Source organism: Hetaerina americana, unplaced genomic scaffold, assembly GCF_022747635.1.
Source record: "Hetaerina americana unplaced genomic scaffold, ioHetAmer1.1.p SCAF_3, whole genome shotgun sequence".
NCBI classification, from domain to species: Eukaryota; Metazoa; Arthropoda; class Insecta; order Odonata; family Calopterygidae; genus Hetaerina; species Hetaerina americana.
In genome coordinates, this window is record NW_027286874.1 from 68,587,941 (window position 1) to 68,603,410 (window position 15,470).

Here is a 15,470-nt window from a genome sequence, read left to right on the forward strand (position 1 = left end):
TTTATCATTCAAAAATTCTCACGACCGGCGTCATTGGACTGAAAGCCAAGGGGGGTGGGTCGGGAGGGAGCAAAGGCCAGCTGGAAGAACCACTGCCGATTAAAGTTCTGAGACGCCCCCCGTCACAACTTCCACTCTTTTAATCCCACATCCTCCTCTCCCCCTCCCCCGCCCGCCCGCCTTTCCCTCTACCCACCCACACACTTGCGCTATCCCGCGGTGGCATTTTTTTTCATCTCCGCTCATCGCCTTTTTTGCGCTCATTCCATCCTCCAACGTTTTCTCGAAAGGCATCAATCAACCTCTCCTACCCCTCAGAGACGGCAGCGTTGCCAAATTACGGTAAAGACACGGGATAATTTACGGAGCCAAAGACTGCTTTGGAAAATCGTTCCGGATGCATTAAAAAACTGACATATTACATAATTTTTGGAAGATTATTATCGCAATTCGCGTAGAAATTCGACACACTCCGATTTCATGCATCAGCCCCTTTGATCCTTAATAAATTTAAATGTTCTCGTGCCTAATGGGTTTATGTACATTTGAATGAAGAATTCATGCGTAGGTTCAACTGGTATTCGTTCCACACTTAACATAGTTCTTATTCGTTATCCCACGTAGTAGGTTTAACAGCATAATTATAGGATATTATTTGAAAAGATACCGCATACGAGACCAAGAAAAATATTCATTATCCTCTGAAAGAAAATATGTTTAACATCGGCGTCAGGTTATGTGCAGGAAATGAATGTTTTGTGAATGAGTATATACCATTTTCATATTTTAACTTTTTTCCTTCATTTAAAGTCCTCGAATTGCTTGGAATATTCTACCCATTGATAAATAAACCCAAAAAGATATCTACATAAGACATAATTCATGAAAACGTTAAAAAATCTGGTAATTTAAATGTGTTCACCCACTACTTCCTATGAACAGCTAATCCTTCGCAGTTGAATTTTGCTCAACGCCTGCGTATGTATGCAATTGTTTTATATTGTAAGTTTAGCGTGTGGCATATAACAGTGGTTAATAGGGGAGGATACTGAATGCTATGGTCATCTACGGCTGTATGAAAATCATCTGATTGAAAAAAAATGGTTTAAGTATAATTAATAAGCAAAAGAAAAGTCGCAAGGTATTTCACTTATCAATGCTTATTTATATAACATATTCTTCATCTTTTTCTTTCATATATCGGGAACATCCATTGCGCACAGATTTTTACCGGGCGCCAATTGTAAAAGAGATTATACATGACAGACATACTTTCTGATTCTACATTAGTTTGCACTACTCGAGGACATGTACAGCACTGCATTTAATTTGCGAAACTACTGAAAGCTATCACGCATGGCATTTGATATAACAAAACACATACCTAGTGATATGCATATTTGTTGCTGTTGTTTACAAACCGGTAAGGATTTTAACTTTTTTCTAGATGTATCTCACTAAAACAGGTGACCTCGAGAAAAGTTGAAATAACCTAGTTCTTCCATTACGAGTTTTAGTGACAACTGCAATTGGTAACAACCACCACCATGCCAAAAATCTTTTTATTTCACAGATTTAAATGTTGAGTATTAACTCGAGACCAGGTCTCTTCGAGCTTAGGTCTGGAGGATTGAGAGGCCTTCCACCATTCCTATAATTTCTGAAAAGTAAAAGAGAAACAATGTCTCAAACTATGGACGGAGTTGTTTAAATTTTTTTCATGCCATATTTAAATAGCAAGTGAATACTCTAGAAAAATGCTCTATCTACCCGTTTCTTTCCGGTTTTTGTAACGGACACGCACCTTGTCCTATCGGTCATATCGTCACATGTCCGTGAAACTAAATCAAAATATGTCATTTCAAACCTCGTATGAGGTTCGCGGGTGGGAAAGGGGGTGGAGGAAATGGGCTCGTGCCGCGATGAATACCCGAGGAGTCTACGTGACGTCTCCACCCCTTCTCCCCTCCGACCTTTTCCCGTCCATGAGCATACCCCTCTTCTCTCGCTCCCTCTCACCCTCCACATCTCGGCCCTCAAAATGGGTCCTCCCCTCCCTCTCGACCAGCATTAGAAGAGCCGCCGCCTCCCACCAACTCCTTCCCTCACCTCTCCCGTGTGCGTTCTCCTAATTCAATCCCGGCTTTCCGCTTCGAGTCTAGTTCCGGTTCCAACCCACGCCGAGTATTTTTTTTCAAGATAGCTCATCTCTCCTTTGGATCGGATGACGGAATGACAAAAACACACATTAGTGGAGAGGTACCAATGTTACTAACTACATTCATGTCAACTTTTTTAGCACTGGTTAACCAGGAAAACGTTCTCAACGGCTTACTGCTGTGAAATGTTATTCTTCATCTTTTATGGAATACACTAATGGAGGTGCTGGATAAAAATAAACTTATGGATGTTTGGTCTTAATTCACATCCAAGAAATATTCAGATTTATTTTATTACAAGAAGTAAGAGGAATCCTTTTCATTTAGACCGATGTGTAGGTGTACTATTGATTCTGCTAACGTCAATACGCATTTAGGAATAAGTCAAGACAGTTCTGAAGGAGTTAAACAAGCATGAATGCATCATTCTCTTACAATCTAGCAAAGAGGCTCATTTTTTATGATTTTTTTCTCCTAAAGGAGACACGTTAAAACATTAGTTTAAACCTTGCCATTTCAGTCATTTCTCATCGAGTGGAATCTCATTTCATATACTTGCTTATGAAAGCGAGGAGCAGAGATGAAATTTAACTGGAAGTAGCACCGTTCTACGATTATCGCATCCACATTGTTCAGAAAAACCATGGAACATCACATCTTATCGTTTTTATGGGGATAAGATTCCGCGGAACACGATCAAGCTATCCATGGTTAAATCTGTTAAAACGACAGCCCATTGCAGGCGTGGAACAAGCGCTTCGCATCTCGAAAAGTCGTGCGTGGCTGACGCTCGCTCGCGGCACAACGCGAAAGGAGGTAGACAGTAAGTTCTTCCACAATTCCAGCCCTAAGGGCGAACCTTTGGGCCGCAATATCACTAGCCCCGCGGAAAATTATTCCCGCCGTATCGCGTAGCACTTTTTTGTTCACGACCTTCATCCGGCCATGCATCGTACGGCACTCTGAAAGCTAATCCTTTCCTCGCGACGAGATAGGAGAATATTGCTTCCTCTCTTCGGGGCGACGTAAAATAATATCAGTGGTACGGTATCTCCGCGGGCGTAAAAATAATTCATCGCCGAATACGGAAACATTTTCGAGAAAAAAATCAGCACCTGTGGGTACTTCAACGAGTGGGCGCGATGTGAACCAGGTTACTTCGCATTGGGTTTTGGATTTTTGCATTAGCTAGAGTGCTGTTTTTATTTAAAAAAATCCAGGGTTATAATCCCACTTTAGACTAATATTTTAGTGTAATTTTAATCCTTTGTTTACTCAACTCAAACTGCCATACCTTCGTATAGGTGGAAATAACAGAGGATATTAGATCACCAGCTTTTTGCTTGTAATTCACGATAAAATTCTGAGAATATAGTATTATGAATATTTTTTTCAATAACTTAGTTAATATTCCACTTATCTATATAAAATGTTTTCAGTATTCCCTCTTCCTGAACGTATTAGTATGGTCTCGATTACTTTAATGCTACGGGGGTGAAATTATCTCTTCAATGCCAGTATGAAACTCGTAGAATATGAATTTTCCTAGTAGTTAGCTTATAAGTAAGTTTTTCATACAATTTTCTTTCCTCTAATCTCTATTGTTCCATTTGGAAGGATGGACTTACATTATTAGTACTTGGACTATACAGCATATTACGTTTCCAGCAGGATAATGAAGATGTTGGACATCATTTAGCTCCCATTGGAAACTTAATGTAACTCCCCGGAAAAACCTACTTATTCCTAATGACAAACACTCTCAGATTTTTGTCATCTCCCAGTATAACATTTATGCTACTATTGCATAGGTTTTTCACCTGCTACATTACTATATTACGCCGTACTGTGGGTATTAACGCCCGTGCACCTGAGCATACGTTTAATCTGTCTAAAACAGATATTTACCTTGCCCCTTCTCCAGGGGGAGTTTCAAAATCTGCGTACTTAGTATTGCAGCTGGGAGAGAGAGCGTTACTCCTGGGAAAAAGTCAAGCGGTAATCTGATATGCACGCATCCGTCCACCCAATCATTCCTACTGCAAGTCTTACGCTCTCCAAGTTTCCTCTGCCTTCACGAAGCGCTGCTGTAATCTTACCCCCAGGATCCATTTGCACATCTTCCCTCCGTCCATCTCCGATGTCCCCCTCACGCCCGCCTTCCTGGCGGCTCCAAGCGGAAAATATAAATGCCATCCGCCCGTTTCCCTCGGATTAAAAAAGATGCCCCCTTTGCTTCACGACAACGATCTGGGGCCGCATCATTTGTAATCCGCTCCGCACGGATGAGGATTAGGAAGGGTCGGTGTAATTGGCAGGATACAACTTGGGAGGGCCAGGTTAGATTGGCGGGGGATGAAGACAAGGGGTTTCAGGGAAGGGAGTGGGGGAGGAAGGAGTCGAAATTAGCGTACGCATGCGGATGAATATGGCAATGAGGTACTCATTGGATAGGAAAGGGTTGAAGGGAGGACAACGCAGACATATGGATGGACACGTAAATTTAGCGAAGGTGGTCAGAAGGTGGGGAAGTTTGAGAGGGGAGAAAAAGGAAAAACACTGTCTGGAATGAAATTCACCCCATCGGGCTTCTGTTGGGCGTACAAGAGAGATATAAGGACGTCCTCCGCAAAGAAATTCCACGTCAGCAGTCCCCGAAGGCATTCAACGTAAAATATAGTTACTTTCCTTTATATTTCCATCTGGATAAAGATGATATTCGATATGCGATGATTAAATATTCGAACAATGGCAAATACTTGGTACAACAGTTCTTGAAAAATACAAAACTAAATACTATCAATCATGTATAAAAATTTTGAGGCACATTATGTGCCGTGCATAATAGAGAGAGGTGAAATAAACAAAGCTGAAACTTTGAAACGGAAAAGTAAGGAGAGGTAAAAAAGGAAAGTAAGCTGAAACTTTGAAACGGAAAGAAAGGAGAAGGAAAAAAAACTCAATGTGCGATTAACCAATATCTGCAACCATATGTAGCTCTACCATATGTAGCTCTAGCATGTAGCACTCTTCTTTAATATGTAGCTCTAACAATGCCCAAATAACTTTCATGATTGTCTTCAAAATTCATTTTTTGGTCATCACTAGAGTACGAGTACTCGTATTTTATACGGATCAGGCCAGAGTTCTTCTCTTCGTGACCTGAGTGTCATTGAGTACACTTTTATATTTCCTACTTTTAGTTTTCCAGTCTATTATGTAGCTCTTTCCGCACAATGTTTTCTGAGAAATTGCTTTAAATAGTTCTTGTACCTCAATATGTGTTATGTAAATTTCTCCATCCTCCTTTTCTACGAGTGGATGGAATCCTCGCAGAACGACTTAGTTAGTCAGTCGTTCCGTGTTTACCGTTATTATTCTTCTATATTACATTCCTTCCATTGATTTTAAGTTTATTAATCTTTCCTCTGTATGGCGGTTTGACTCATATTTTAGCACAAAGAATTTTTTTGAATATGTATTTCATGACAAAGCATTTTCTTACTTTGGGGTTTCCTTTCTCTGAGAAGATATTTCCGCACATTGAAAATTGCTTGTGTCTTTTGAAATGCAACTGAATTGTTTTTTGCCATTACCAGTGATTCTACTTTCCATACAGTTATGTTTTTCCTTAAATTCATACTTCCAATTTTCAATTTGTGACTATTTTATCTTGGGATAAGTATTTCTAATTTGTAACACTTCAATATTTACAGCAGTTTATATGCCATAAAATATAGATTTAAAAATCCCTTGATCGCCTGTAATTTCTCAAAATGAGCAGATCTTGATTGAGTCACCATTTTTTCCTGGCAATGATACTCCAATCTCTGCGAACATTGAAAATCCGAACCGTCACTTAAGTCAGTTCTTTTTGAAAGTAGTTACTGCTAGCAATACAAATGCATTACTCTTAACACGTGCTTTGAATTTTATGATTGTTGTTTCGAAGGTTGAACTTAGCCGCCAGAGGTTAACTTCACGATGGTGACAGGAAATTTCCTTCCCGAAACCCATTAAGTCGTGAGGAAACCCTGAGGTTAACAGAACTAAGGGCAACACAGGGCGCTTTTAATTGAATCATGGAGAGAGGGGAGCGTAAGAGAGTCATTTACGAACCCTAACAGCGCCCTACATAAGGGAAGGATGATGAATTTGCATTCCCTCGAAACGTGATCGTTCACGGGAAGCCAAATGAGTGGAGCTCGGTTACGGTATGACGTGAAACATATCAAGAGGTGAGAATTCTCAATGTTGCACCACTTGTACTAATGTGTCCCTGATGGGACTCCAAAGAGCCCATTAAAAGATTAAAAGAGGGGTCATGAGTTGAATGCTGTCACCCAATATGACAACGCAAAACTGAGTGTATAATAGTATGCCCATGCAGTGGGGGTAATTTTCATCCCATACATTTTTAATGTAGAAGTCTTATTCCTATGCCATTATTTAATTAAAACTTGTGACAAAGTAAAATCAATTGTGATTAGTGCTGCTGATTTCTAATTGACACCTGTATTGAAATTTTAATATTATTAAATGTATAAAACACCCGTATAAAAGCTATACATTCTATTTTAAAACGCACAAAACTTCAATATTAAGAGTAATAAACTTTTATTACTCCAAATAGCAATGACATAACTATTGAACGTACACTTTTAAGCCTTTAATTGGCCATATTTTTTCAAATCGTATTTTTTACATCGAAAAATATACATTTTTAGTTTACCCTAGAAATAAATTAGCCCATTTTAGCCATAGGTGCTCCACCAATGTGATTTTTGTTTATTTTTACTTCCACTTTTTCAGATCAATGAGAATGGCAGTAATCCAATGAATTTGCCCTTTTTTTTAAATTTATAATCTCCAGATGCAGAAGTTGGCAATTTTATTTGGTCAAAAATTGCTCCTGTGCGCTAAAGCAGTTTTTCGAGGACAGCTGATGAATATTTAAAGGAAGTAATGGAATGTCAAATGTTCAAAGTTCCAATACGGAAAGAATAATACCCTCTGTGTGACTAGTCCCGTACCTCTTAAATTCAAATGAAATGTAAACCAATGACGTAGCGGTAATCCTATAACTCTTCTCTCGGATTCAATTGAGGTCAAAGATAAAATATCAATAAGTTTTGAATAAGTTTTTAACGGTAGATTCTTGATCGAAAAATATGTTGGAGGAATTTTGCAGCGTGTATTGTTCATGTCATCACCTGGCTAGGAATTCACGAGTGCCTAATGAAAAAGTTTCACTTTTATAATGAATTGGATCTTCTTTTAATATTACTTGCGTTGTTTATAATAGTCTGCATCACATATTGAATATTTAGTTTCATTATTAGTTTTATTTTATTATAAAAAAGACACCCTATACTATTTCATAACCTTCATGTATTAGTTGCGAAATAATTACCATATATTGAAATTTATGGTTAATACCTGAATTCCGCAGATAGTATTATATGAGGAAATACTTTTGGGGAATTAATTATTCATATAATCTTGTGTTGCCTATTATTATATTTATTGGTTTATGTATTATATTATGTGTGGGCAGCAATAGCAACAACATTTGATTTATTTTAAGTCAATTGCCTACCAATCCTAAATTTTCAAGTCCTACTCAACGATTACCATATTCTTCTACTCTCATATTACCGAAAGAGACCATCTTTCCGACTACATTGCAACTTTCTTTTTTCTTAGAAATCAACCTCACTAACTCCATGTTCCCCAGATCTATTTTCTTAAATTTCATCTAGAAAATTCTAAACACATAGTTGACAATAGCATAGTTATCTTAGATTTTTAAAAATAAACTTCAGCAAGGAAAACCTGCAGAAGTTTATGCAAATAGACTGCCTCTTCCTTCATGTTCCAATAGCATATTCCAGAGCTTAATCAAAACCTGCTGCAACGATTTACTAATTCCCACCTCAGCCATTATTTGAAAATAATATATTTATTACAATACGCTTTGGATATACTTTTGGCAGGCCTGCTTCAAAATGTTCTATTTTAACGAATCCACTGTCCTCTGTTAAAGAATAAGATACTGACCTTTTCAGTTTATTACAATTTATATAAAAATATAACCAATTTAATTTTCGTTAGATTAGAAGAGTTAAAATGTTGATATAATAATTTGAAAACCTTACCAAAATTATTTTTATTTGATATCAACGACTTAAATTCCCCTAAAGCCAAAAAATAACTTCATTTAAGCTATAGTTATGAAATAATATCCTTGAAACTATTCTCGAAACCATTCTTTCATTGTTTCATATGAAGTAATGAAAGTATTGTTTCGAAAGTCTTCCAAATTATCAACCATTACATTGATTGACATCGCACCTTTGATTTTTACTTAATGGGTTTTTTTGGAGAAAACATTACTAACAAGTGTCAGAAAATATAAGCACTACAGTGATACGTCCAATTTGGTGGAAAGCCTTCCTTTCAACTTGTAATTTATTGATGATTTCCATGTGAGTGTATTAACAGGTGCTCGCGAGTGTTTCTGCCTCTGCCTAATACCATGGCAAACTGCAAAATCCAGGGGAGACCAGTTAGTTCTATTATATTACCGTGTTTATGGTTCGAAGAGATATTGTCCGTAGGAGGACCTGAGACACTGCTATCGATTTTATTTTAAACTACATATTACAACATATAGACTTCAGAATAAAATCCATGCACGAGGGAAAGAAATAGTCACGCATTTCACAGCACTTCGTGCCAAATAATTAAAGTATGTCTGCCAATATGGGTCCCCTTTCATAATTTTATACAATGGGGCCACTTTCCGATGTAAAATTCCTGGTAGTTACTTTTTAACTGTTCGATTTAATTCCAACATATGTGCACTTAAAACTTATAGCGCCCCTAATTTTCACAGAACGTAAATTAACAAGTTTTACACTAAATGGGCTAATGTTTCTAAAATACCTGCGAAATGTCTCGTTGCTTTGAGAAACTGACCCGTGATTGTTCTATTCACTAGATTGGCAAAATGGACATTCAAAAACCTTGGTTGGTACAATAAATTCATCAAAATAGTAACACGGGACCCGTTTATCGACGCTGCAAGTCGATTTAATAGTCCCTGATAATGTCTTTTAGATAATATAAAAACCTTCGCGAGTGAACCCGGGTGGATCTCCCGTAAAAAAAATCGCCCTCCCCCCTCCATCTCTCACCCACCCCCGCCCCCAAACGGACTTCGAGCGGGGGCGACCAACCCTGCCTCATCCCCTTCACAATACCCCCACCGAAGAAGCACGTGCCCCCCTTCACTCCACCTTCTCCTTCAGATCTGAGCCCCAACACCGAGCCCTCTCTTCCCGCCCTCCACCAAATCCTTAGACTCGGCCTCTTTAAGGTTGAGACGCCCACGTCGATTCGAGAAAAATGCGATTTTGCCCCCCTCCCCCCCTTCTCCCGGGAAGATGCCTCGAGTGCTCCTTCTCCATCCCACCTTCCCTTCTCTCGACTCCGTCCAAAATCAGACAATGGCGCCCACAATTACGTCCAGAACGGGAGACGACGAAACTGCGACAATTTTTTTTTCTTTTCCTGGAAATTCTATCTCTCCCTCCCTCCCCCTCCCTCCCTCCCTCCCCCTCCCTCCCTCCCTCACCCTCCCTCCCTCCCTCACCCTCCCTCTCCCTCCCTCCCTCCCCCTCCCTCTCCCTCCCTCCCTCTCCCTCCCTCCCTCTCCCTCCCTCCCTCTCCCTCCCTCCCTCTCCCTCCCTCCCTCTCCCTCCCTCTCCCTCCCTCTCCCTCCCTCCCTCTCCCTCCCTCTCCCTCCCTCCCTCCCTCTCCCTCCCTCCCTCCCTCCCTCCCTCTCCCTCCCTCTCCCTCCCTCTCCCTCCCTCCTTCTCCCTCCCTCTCCCTCCCCCTCCCCCCTCCCTCTCCCTCCCCCTCCCCCCTCCCTCCCTCCCTCCCCCTCCCTCCCTCCCTCCCCCTCCCCCCCTCCCTCCCCCTCCCTCCCTCCCTCCCTCCCCCGTGTGTGCAATTCCCGGACATGTGGCGATTTTAAAATGATATTGCGTCGTAGATGACTGAGTGATGGTGAAATATTTTAATAAGCAAATAACACTGTGGGAGTTATTATTACTATTCCGCCCAAATTATTAAGTCAACTAACAAACCATATGTCACCGCTTCGATTTCAATTCCGCCGAGTTCACGAGTTGATTTAAAATGTATTAAATTAAAATGTTACTTATTACAGGGATGCCCACCGTGTGATGGACTTTTCAATTTAAAGTTCACCGAGCCATAATCCATTACTGTTTACATTGCAAATTTATTTGTTCGGACTCGAATGGAAACCAATTTCCTCCCGTTTACCAATTGAAGTACCTACGCGAGCCGCGTGCATACCGCCACCGCGTAAGACGGCTTTCATCCGAATCACGCGGACGAATGACCGGAACTGGCAAGTAAAAGAACCCTAATACCGAATCATGCCAGTTTCATGCGTGCATACGAGATTAACGGAAGATATCGACTGGGAGCAAATTCACCTGTAATCCACTAACAAGACACAGGGTCTATGCAAGGTCAATTGCGTTAGTTACGTATGGAGGTCTTTGAATATATCGAAAATGACCAATTTTGACGACTGTACCACTACGATGGAATTTTCGTTCCCGAAGCCGGCCACATAATTAAGAAGTGATGCCATCGAATGGTCACATTACACGATCTGGGTTCTAAGGAACCAGATGAGAAACCTTGGGTTTAGAAGATAAAGACTACCTTTAAATACCCACGTTGAAATCATAGGTAATTTCTTTCACTAGTAAATTATCAAATTGAAATTCGGTATTCTTTTTCGAAATTTTGAAATTCGGCATTTCAAGGTGAATGGGAAGTAATTTGAATCACCATTTCCACCAAGTTCACCATGCACCATTTGCCGCTCAAAGAAAACTGAGACGCAATTAGGATTCGAAGCAATACCTCCCACCTCTCTACTGGATTAAGTCTGACGAATATGATATAATCATGTATACAATAACTTGGTAACTGTTTACGATTAACGATAATTGACAAAATAACGTAAGAAAGGCGGAGTGTTGATTTTAACAAGGTATTCTTAAACAAATGTTTATAGAATTACCTAGTTCAGTTAAAAGATTAACTCGGATGAAATGAGCGGGTGTCATTAAAACATATCCGTTTGTATGAATCAAGGGTACTCAACTATCATGAATTACAAATACTTGCGGCCACATAATACTATTTACGCAGCTACACACCAATACACCTATTTTTTATCTCTTATATAACTAATTTTTGATAAAGTAGCGAAACTTCGTAATACGCACATGAATTATTTTATTTTATTTTTGGTATTGTATTTTATATTGAATTTCGTGCCGTGACGACCGAATTATGAAGAATGAAATACTTTATAGAGACAGTCTTTTAATTTAAATTAATCCATTTTATTACTTTTGATTAACGGTTAGTCTAGAAAATCTGTGTGATGAAAACTAGTTTTCAGTGATACTAGATGGTATCGGGTCTTACCTCTTGGAAATTCATTTTCGAATGAAAGAAGAATTCTAGGTATTTTCCATGTTTTGTGTTTTTCGTAATTGTGTTTTGTTTTCGAGGTTCTGGCAAATACCACGTATTCTACCAGTTTTCGGAAAACGTTAATTGAATCGACCATGTAAACATTCGGTTTGCTGACTGCTTTTGAGAACCCTATAATTAAGAGCTACGCGCGTCCAAATGTACTTCCTTCATTCAAAATTACTCCACTGTAAATATAGCCCCTTATTTTAAATCTCATCTGGACTTATCGGCGGTAGATTTGTCTAATTATTTACCATTGCTGAAATATTCATCTGAAGCGAAGCCGTGACGGCATTACTCACTGATTTTCAAGTAATTTTATCCCCTCTAAACAATTTCAAGAGTCCATCCCGCGTTAAGAGGGAAAGAACATCCCAGCGGGAGAACTTAATAACTGGGCGTGTACTGTTTCCTATTATCGCCTGATTTTGCAAATCTGTCTCTTCCGTCGGTGAATTATCTTTGTATAACGATAAGGTGACCATTAAAGTGACACATTCTTTTAATTTCCTCGTCAATGAAATCGGCCCGATCATATGTTTATTCTTGAATCCAATGCTAAATACATGGGTGAAAAAAATCACTCGCTATCAAATGGACTCAAATGTTATATAGCTTAGCTAATGGTAAATATTTTGACACTTAGTTAATATTTGGAGTTATTGCTGAGATTTTTAAGGAGATGGAGAAAATAATTAAGGAAAAAAATTGAATATGGTTTGATCAGCTGTAGTAAATGCAATATAGGGTGGACGAAATTATAAGAAAGGAAGAAGAACCTAACAAAGTTGTGACAATCAGATTGAAAATATATATATTCATGTATATTTGCATTAAAATTTTGTAAAATTCTTCAAACTTCTAACTAACTTTTTCCTAGAGGACCTGATCCCAGAATTTTTTTTCTTTTCAAGTCAAGTAAACTGCAACCAGAGTTTGAGCATTCACGATGCAGTGAATTCAAACATGTCTGAACGATAAAAGTGAACTCTCGTGGAATGTGGCTTCGACTACAGAGCTAGTGAATTTAAAATAAGGGCAGGGAAGACTTTGCGAAGAAGCACTAGCTCTGGAGTTTGTTAATGGTTAATGAGGACGGGGTATCCAGATGGGAGAACTCTCGGTGCATCTTGCTGTGAGACCAACCTGGACCGTCCGGAGGGGAGGGTCGGGGAAAAGGCAACCGCTCCACCAAGAGAGACTTAAACGTTTAAATACGGAAGTTGCAGCATTCGCACGCTCACAGGTCAATCGGAGTGACACTACATCTCCTGGAGCGAACGTTTCTCCGAGACGGATGGGTAGTGGAAGTCAAGGAATGGCCTCCTCAGCCCGTACGCTACCAAGGGCTGGAGATCTGAATAATCCCTTTTAAATCCTTCCGAAACCCACAAAGCTCCCTGCGAGCGCAAGAATATCCACAGAGAAGAGCCAAACTCCATTTATCTTGGTAATGGGTAAAATTTTCAAATAAAGATCTTATCTGCCCTTCAATTAGGAATATATATACCATCTAAGAACAACTTCATTAAATAAGTACTAACTCCTTTGGACTTGAGCAAAAAAAAAAGAAAATAAATGGTTTGTGGCCTCCTCTAGAAGTTCACCGCTCCATGTGCACCGATTCCATCGCGAATGTCTCGGAATAAATTCTTTGTATCATAGTTGGCAAATTTTTCATGGATGTAAAATAAAAATTGCCAAATAAAGATAAACTCACACAAAAGCATCACACCACAACAGCTGTACGTGCCATTTTGCAAGCATTTTACCCTGCAGACTAGTGACTTTAATCCAAAATAGTCACTTTAATCTTATGTAAGGATCAAGCCAAATAAAATAAAATCCAAGTACCAAGTTTCTAACTACGAAGAAGATTACTTATATGACCAATTTATAGCACCATTTAAATCGTCAGTCAGCACAAATTTATATCGACCTCATCTTCCGTTCGTTTTCATGTAGGCTTTATGATTTATATTATTACTACATTTATTGATAAGGACCAAAAAAGTGTTTGATGACTACGCTTAATGAACTTGGGAATTGGAATTATAAACAGGTTTTCCATGTACGAGGCCACTTCAATAAAATGTGACCCCCCTCATCCTATCAGCACATAACCGTGTAGCATTTTCTGAAACGTGTCGGTAATTCCGTCGTGTGTATTTATACGAAGCCAATGAGCTCCCGCGAACCATGACATTAAAAAAATATATAAAAAGAAATTTCGATTCAATACGACCACCGGTGCCGGCGAGTACAATTGGATACCGAAAAAAAGAGCAATTGGGCCAGTGGAAATTTCCTCTCCGTCAAAATGCTCCGTTGTGAAATTCCTGTTTTCAATTTTCTTTTAATTTATTTTTGGTTGAAATGAAGTGACATCAGACTTATTGACACCCCATTCCCACGAGTTTGGGGGACGGAGAATATGTGGTGGAGCAATTCACAGATACCCCAGTAGCGGACACACGGCAGTTCGCTAGTTCCAGGAAAGGAGGTTGAGACGGGAGTTGAAGGATGGTGGATCGGGTTGGTTGATAGATTGAGGAAGATTAAGAGAACTAGAAGTGGGGTGAGGAAGCAGAGTTAGAAGGGTAGCGATTGGAAAATGGAATGAAGTAGATAGACAATATATTAGGATGCAGCAGGGTTCAAGAGAGGTGGGAGTGGAAAAAGTAAAGGAGAAAAATCAAGCGTTATGAGCACTACGTCGTTATAATGAGAGCAATAGTCAATGTATGCAAAATAATAGGAATTATAAGTCAATACATGTTCAATTTATCAATAAAATGGAAAATTAAATCACTAAGACCGTTGTGCTAACTGAAGACCCCTCACTGCGGAACGGGAAAAAGTAGGTACTCAGGTCTAAATAAACGTCAATTCCTTTTGAGGTTACCATAATAGCCAGGTAAGTATTAAAATTAAACTATGCGTACAAACTATTTGAACTTTTAACGTGATTATTCTTAACTCTATCGAAAGGTCTCGACATGGACACGACAACGTAACTAGTCTCCGTTCATCGGAAATGATGGTGTTAGTGAAAATACCTGCATGAGATACTTAGGGAACCATAAATCGAAAAAGAAGGAATATTAAAAATGTCGATAGAGAACTTAATATTTTCAATGTGAGGGAATTTCGAATTTCTAAAACAAGTAACACGTGTTTTAGTTTTTACTTTTTGAAATTCTAAAGATACAAATATTCTTGGAAAAATTAAGTGCCACAGTAACGGTATTTTTAGAGTGATTATGTCTGTTAAATTTATTATATGATATAATACCATATAATGCTGTATTCAGGCGTCCGGCACTAAGTAAATTGAAACTAAGAGTGTTATGTTGCACAGGCAGCTGCAGATACACATACTTAAACAAACATTCGACCAAATCAAATATAATTAAAAAACGTGAAACATTTGCCTAAAATTAATAATAGTAATGGTGAATTATTCATTCCAACGGATTTTCGGAGGATTTTTTCATTTGTCTATACAAATCCACGTTTATACTTGTTTTGATCAAAACAGCTTTCTCACTGAATTATCAATGTTTTGAATAAAATATCAGCGAGGCGTTCAGACATCAAATGGCAATTTTAATTGTTTTAGCCCACAATAACCGAGTAACCTGCAGCAGGAGCATCTGTATCTGGAGTGAGGACCCGCGATTATGTAGCCCTAGAAGAACATGTACATGAACTTCG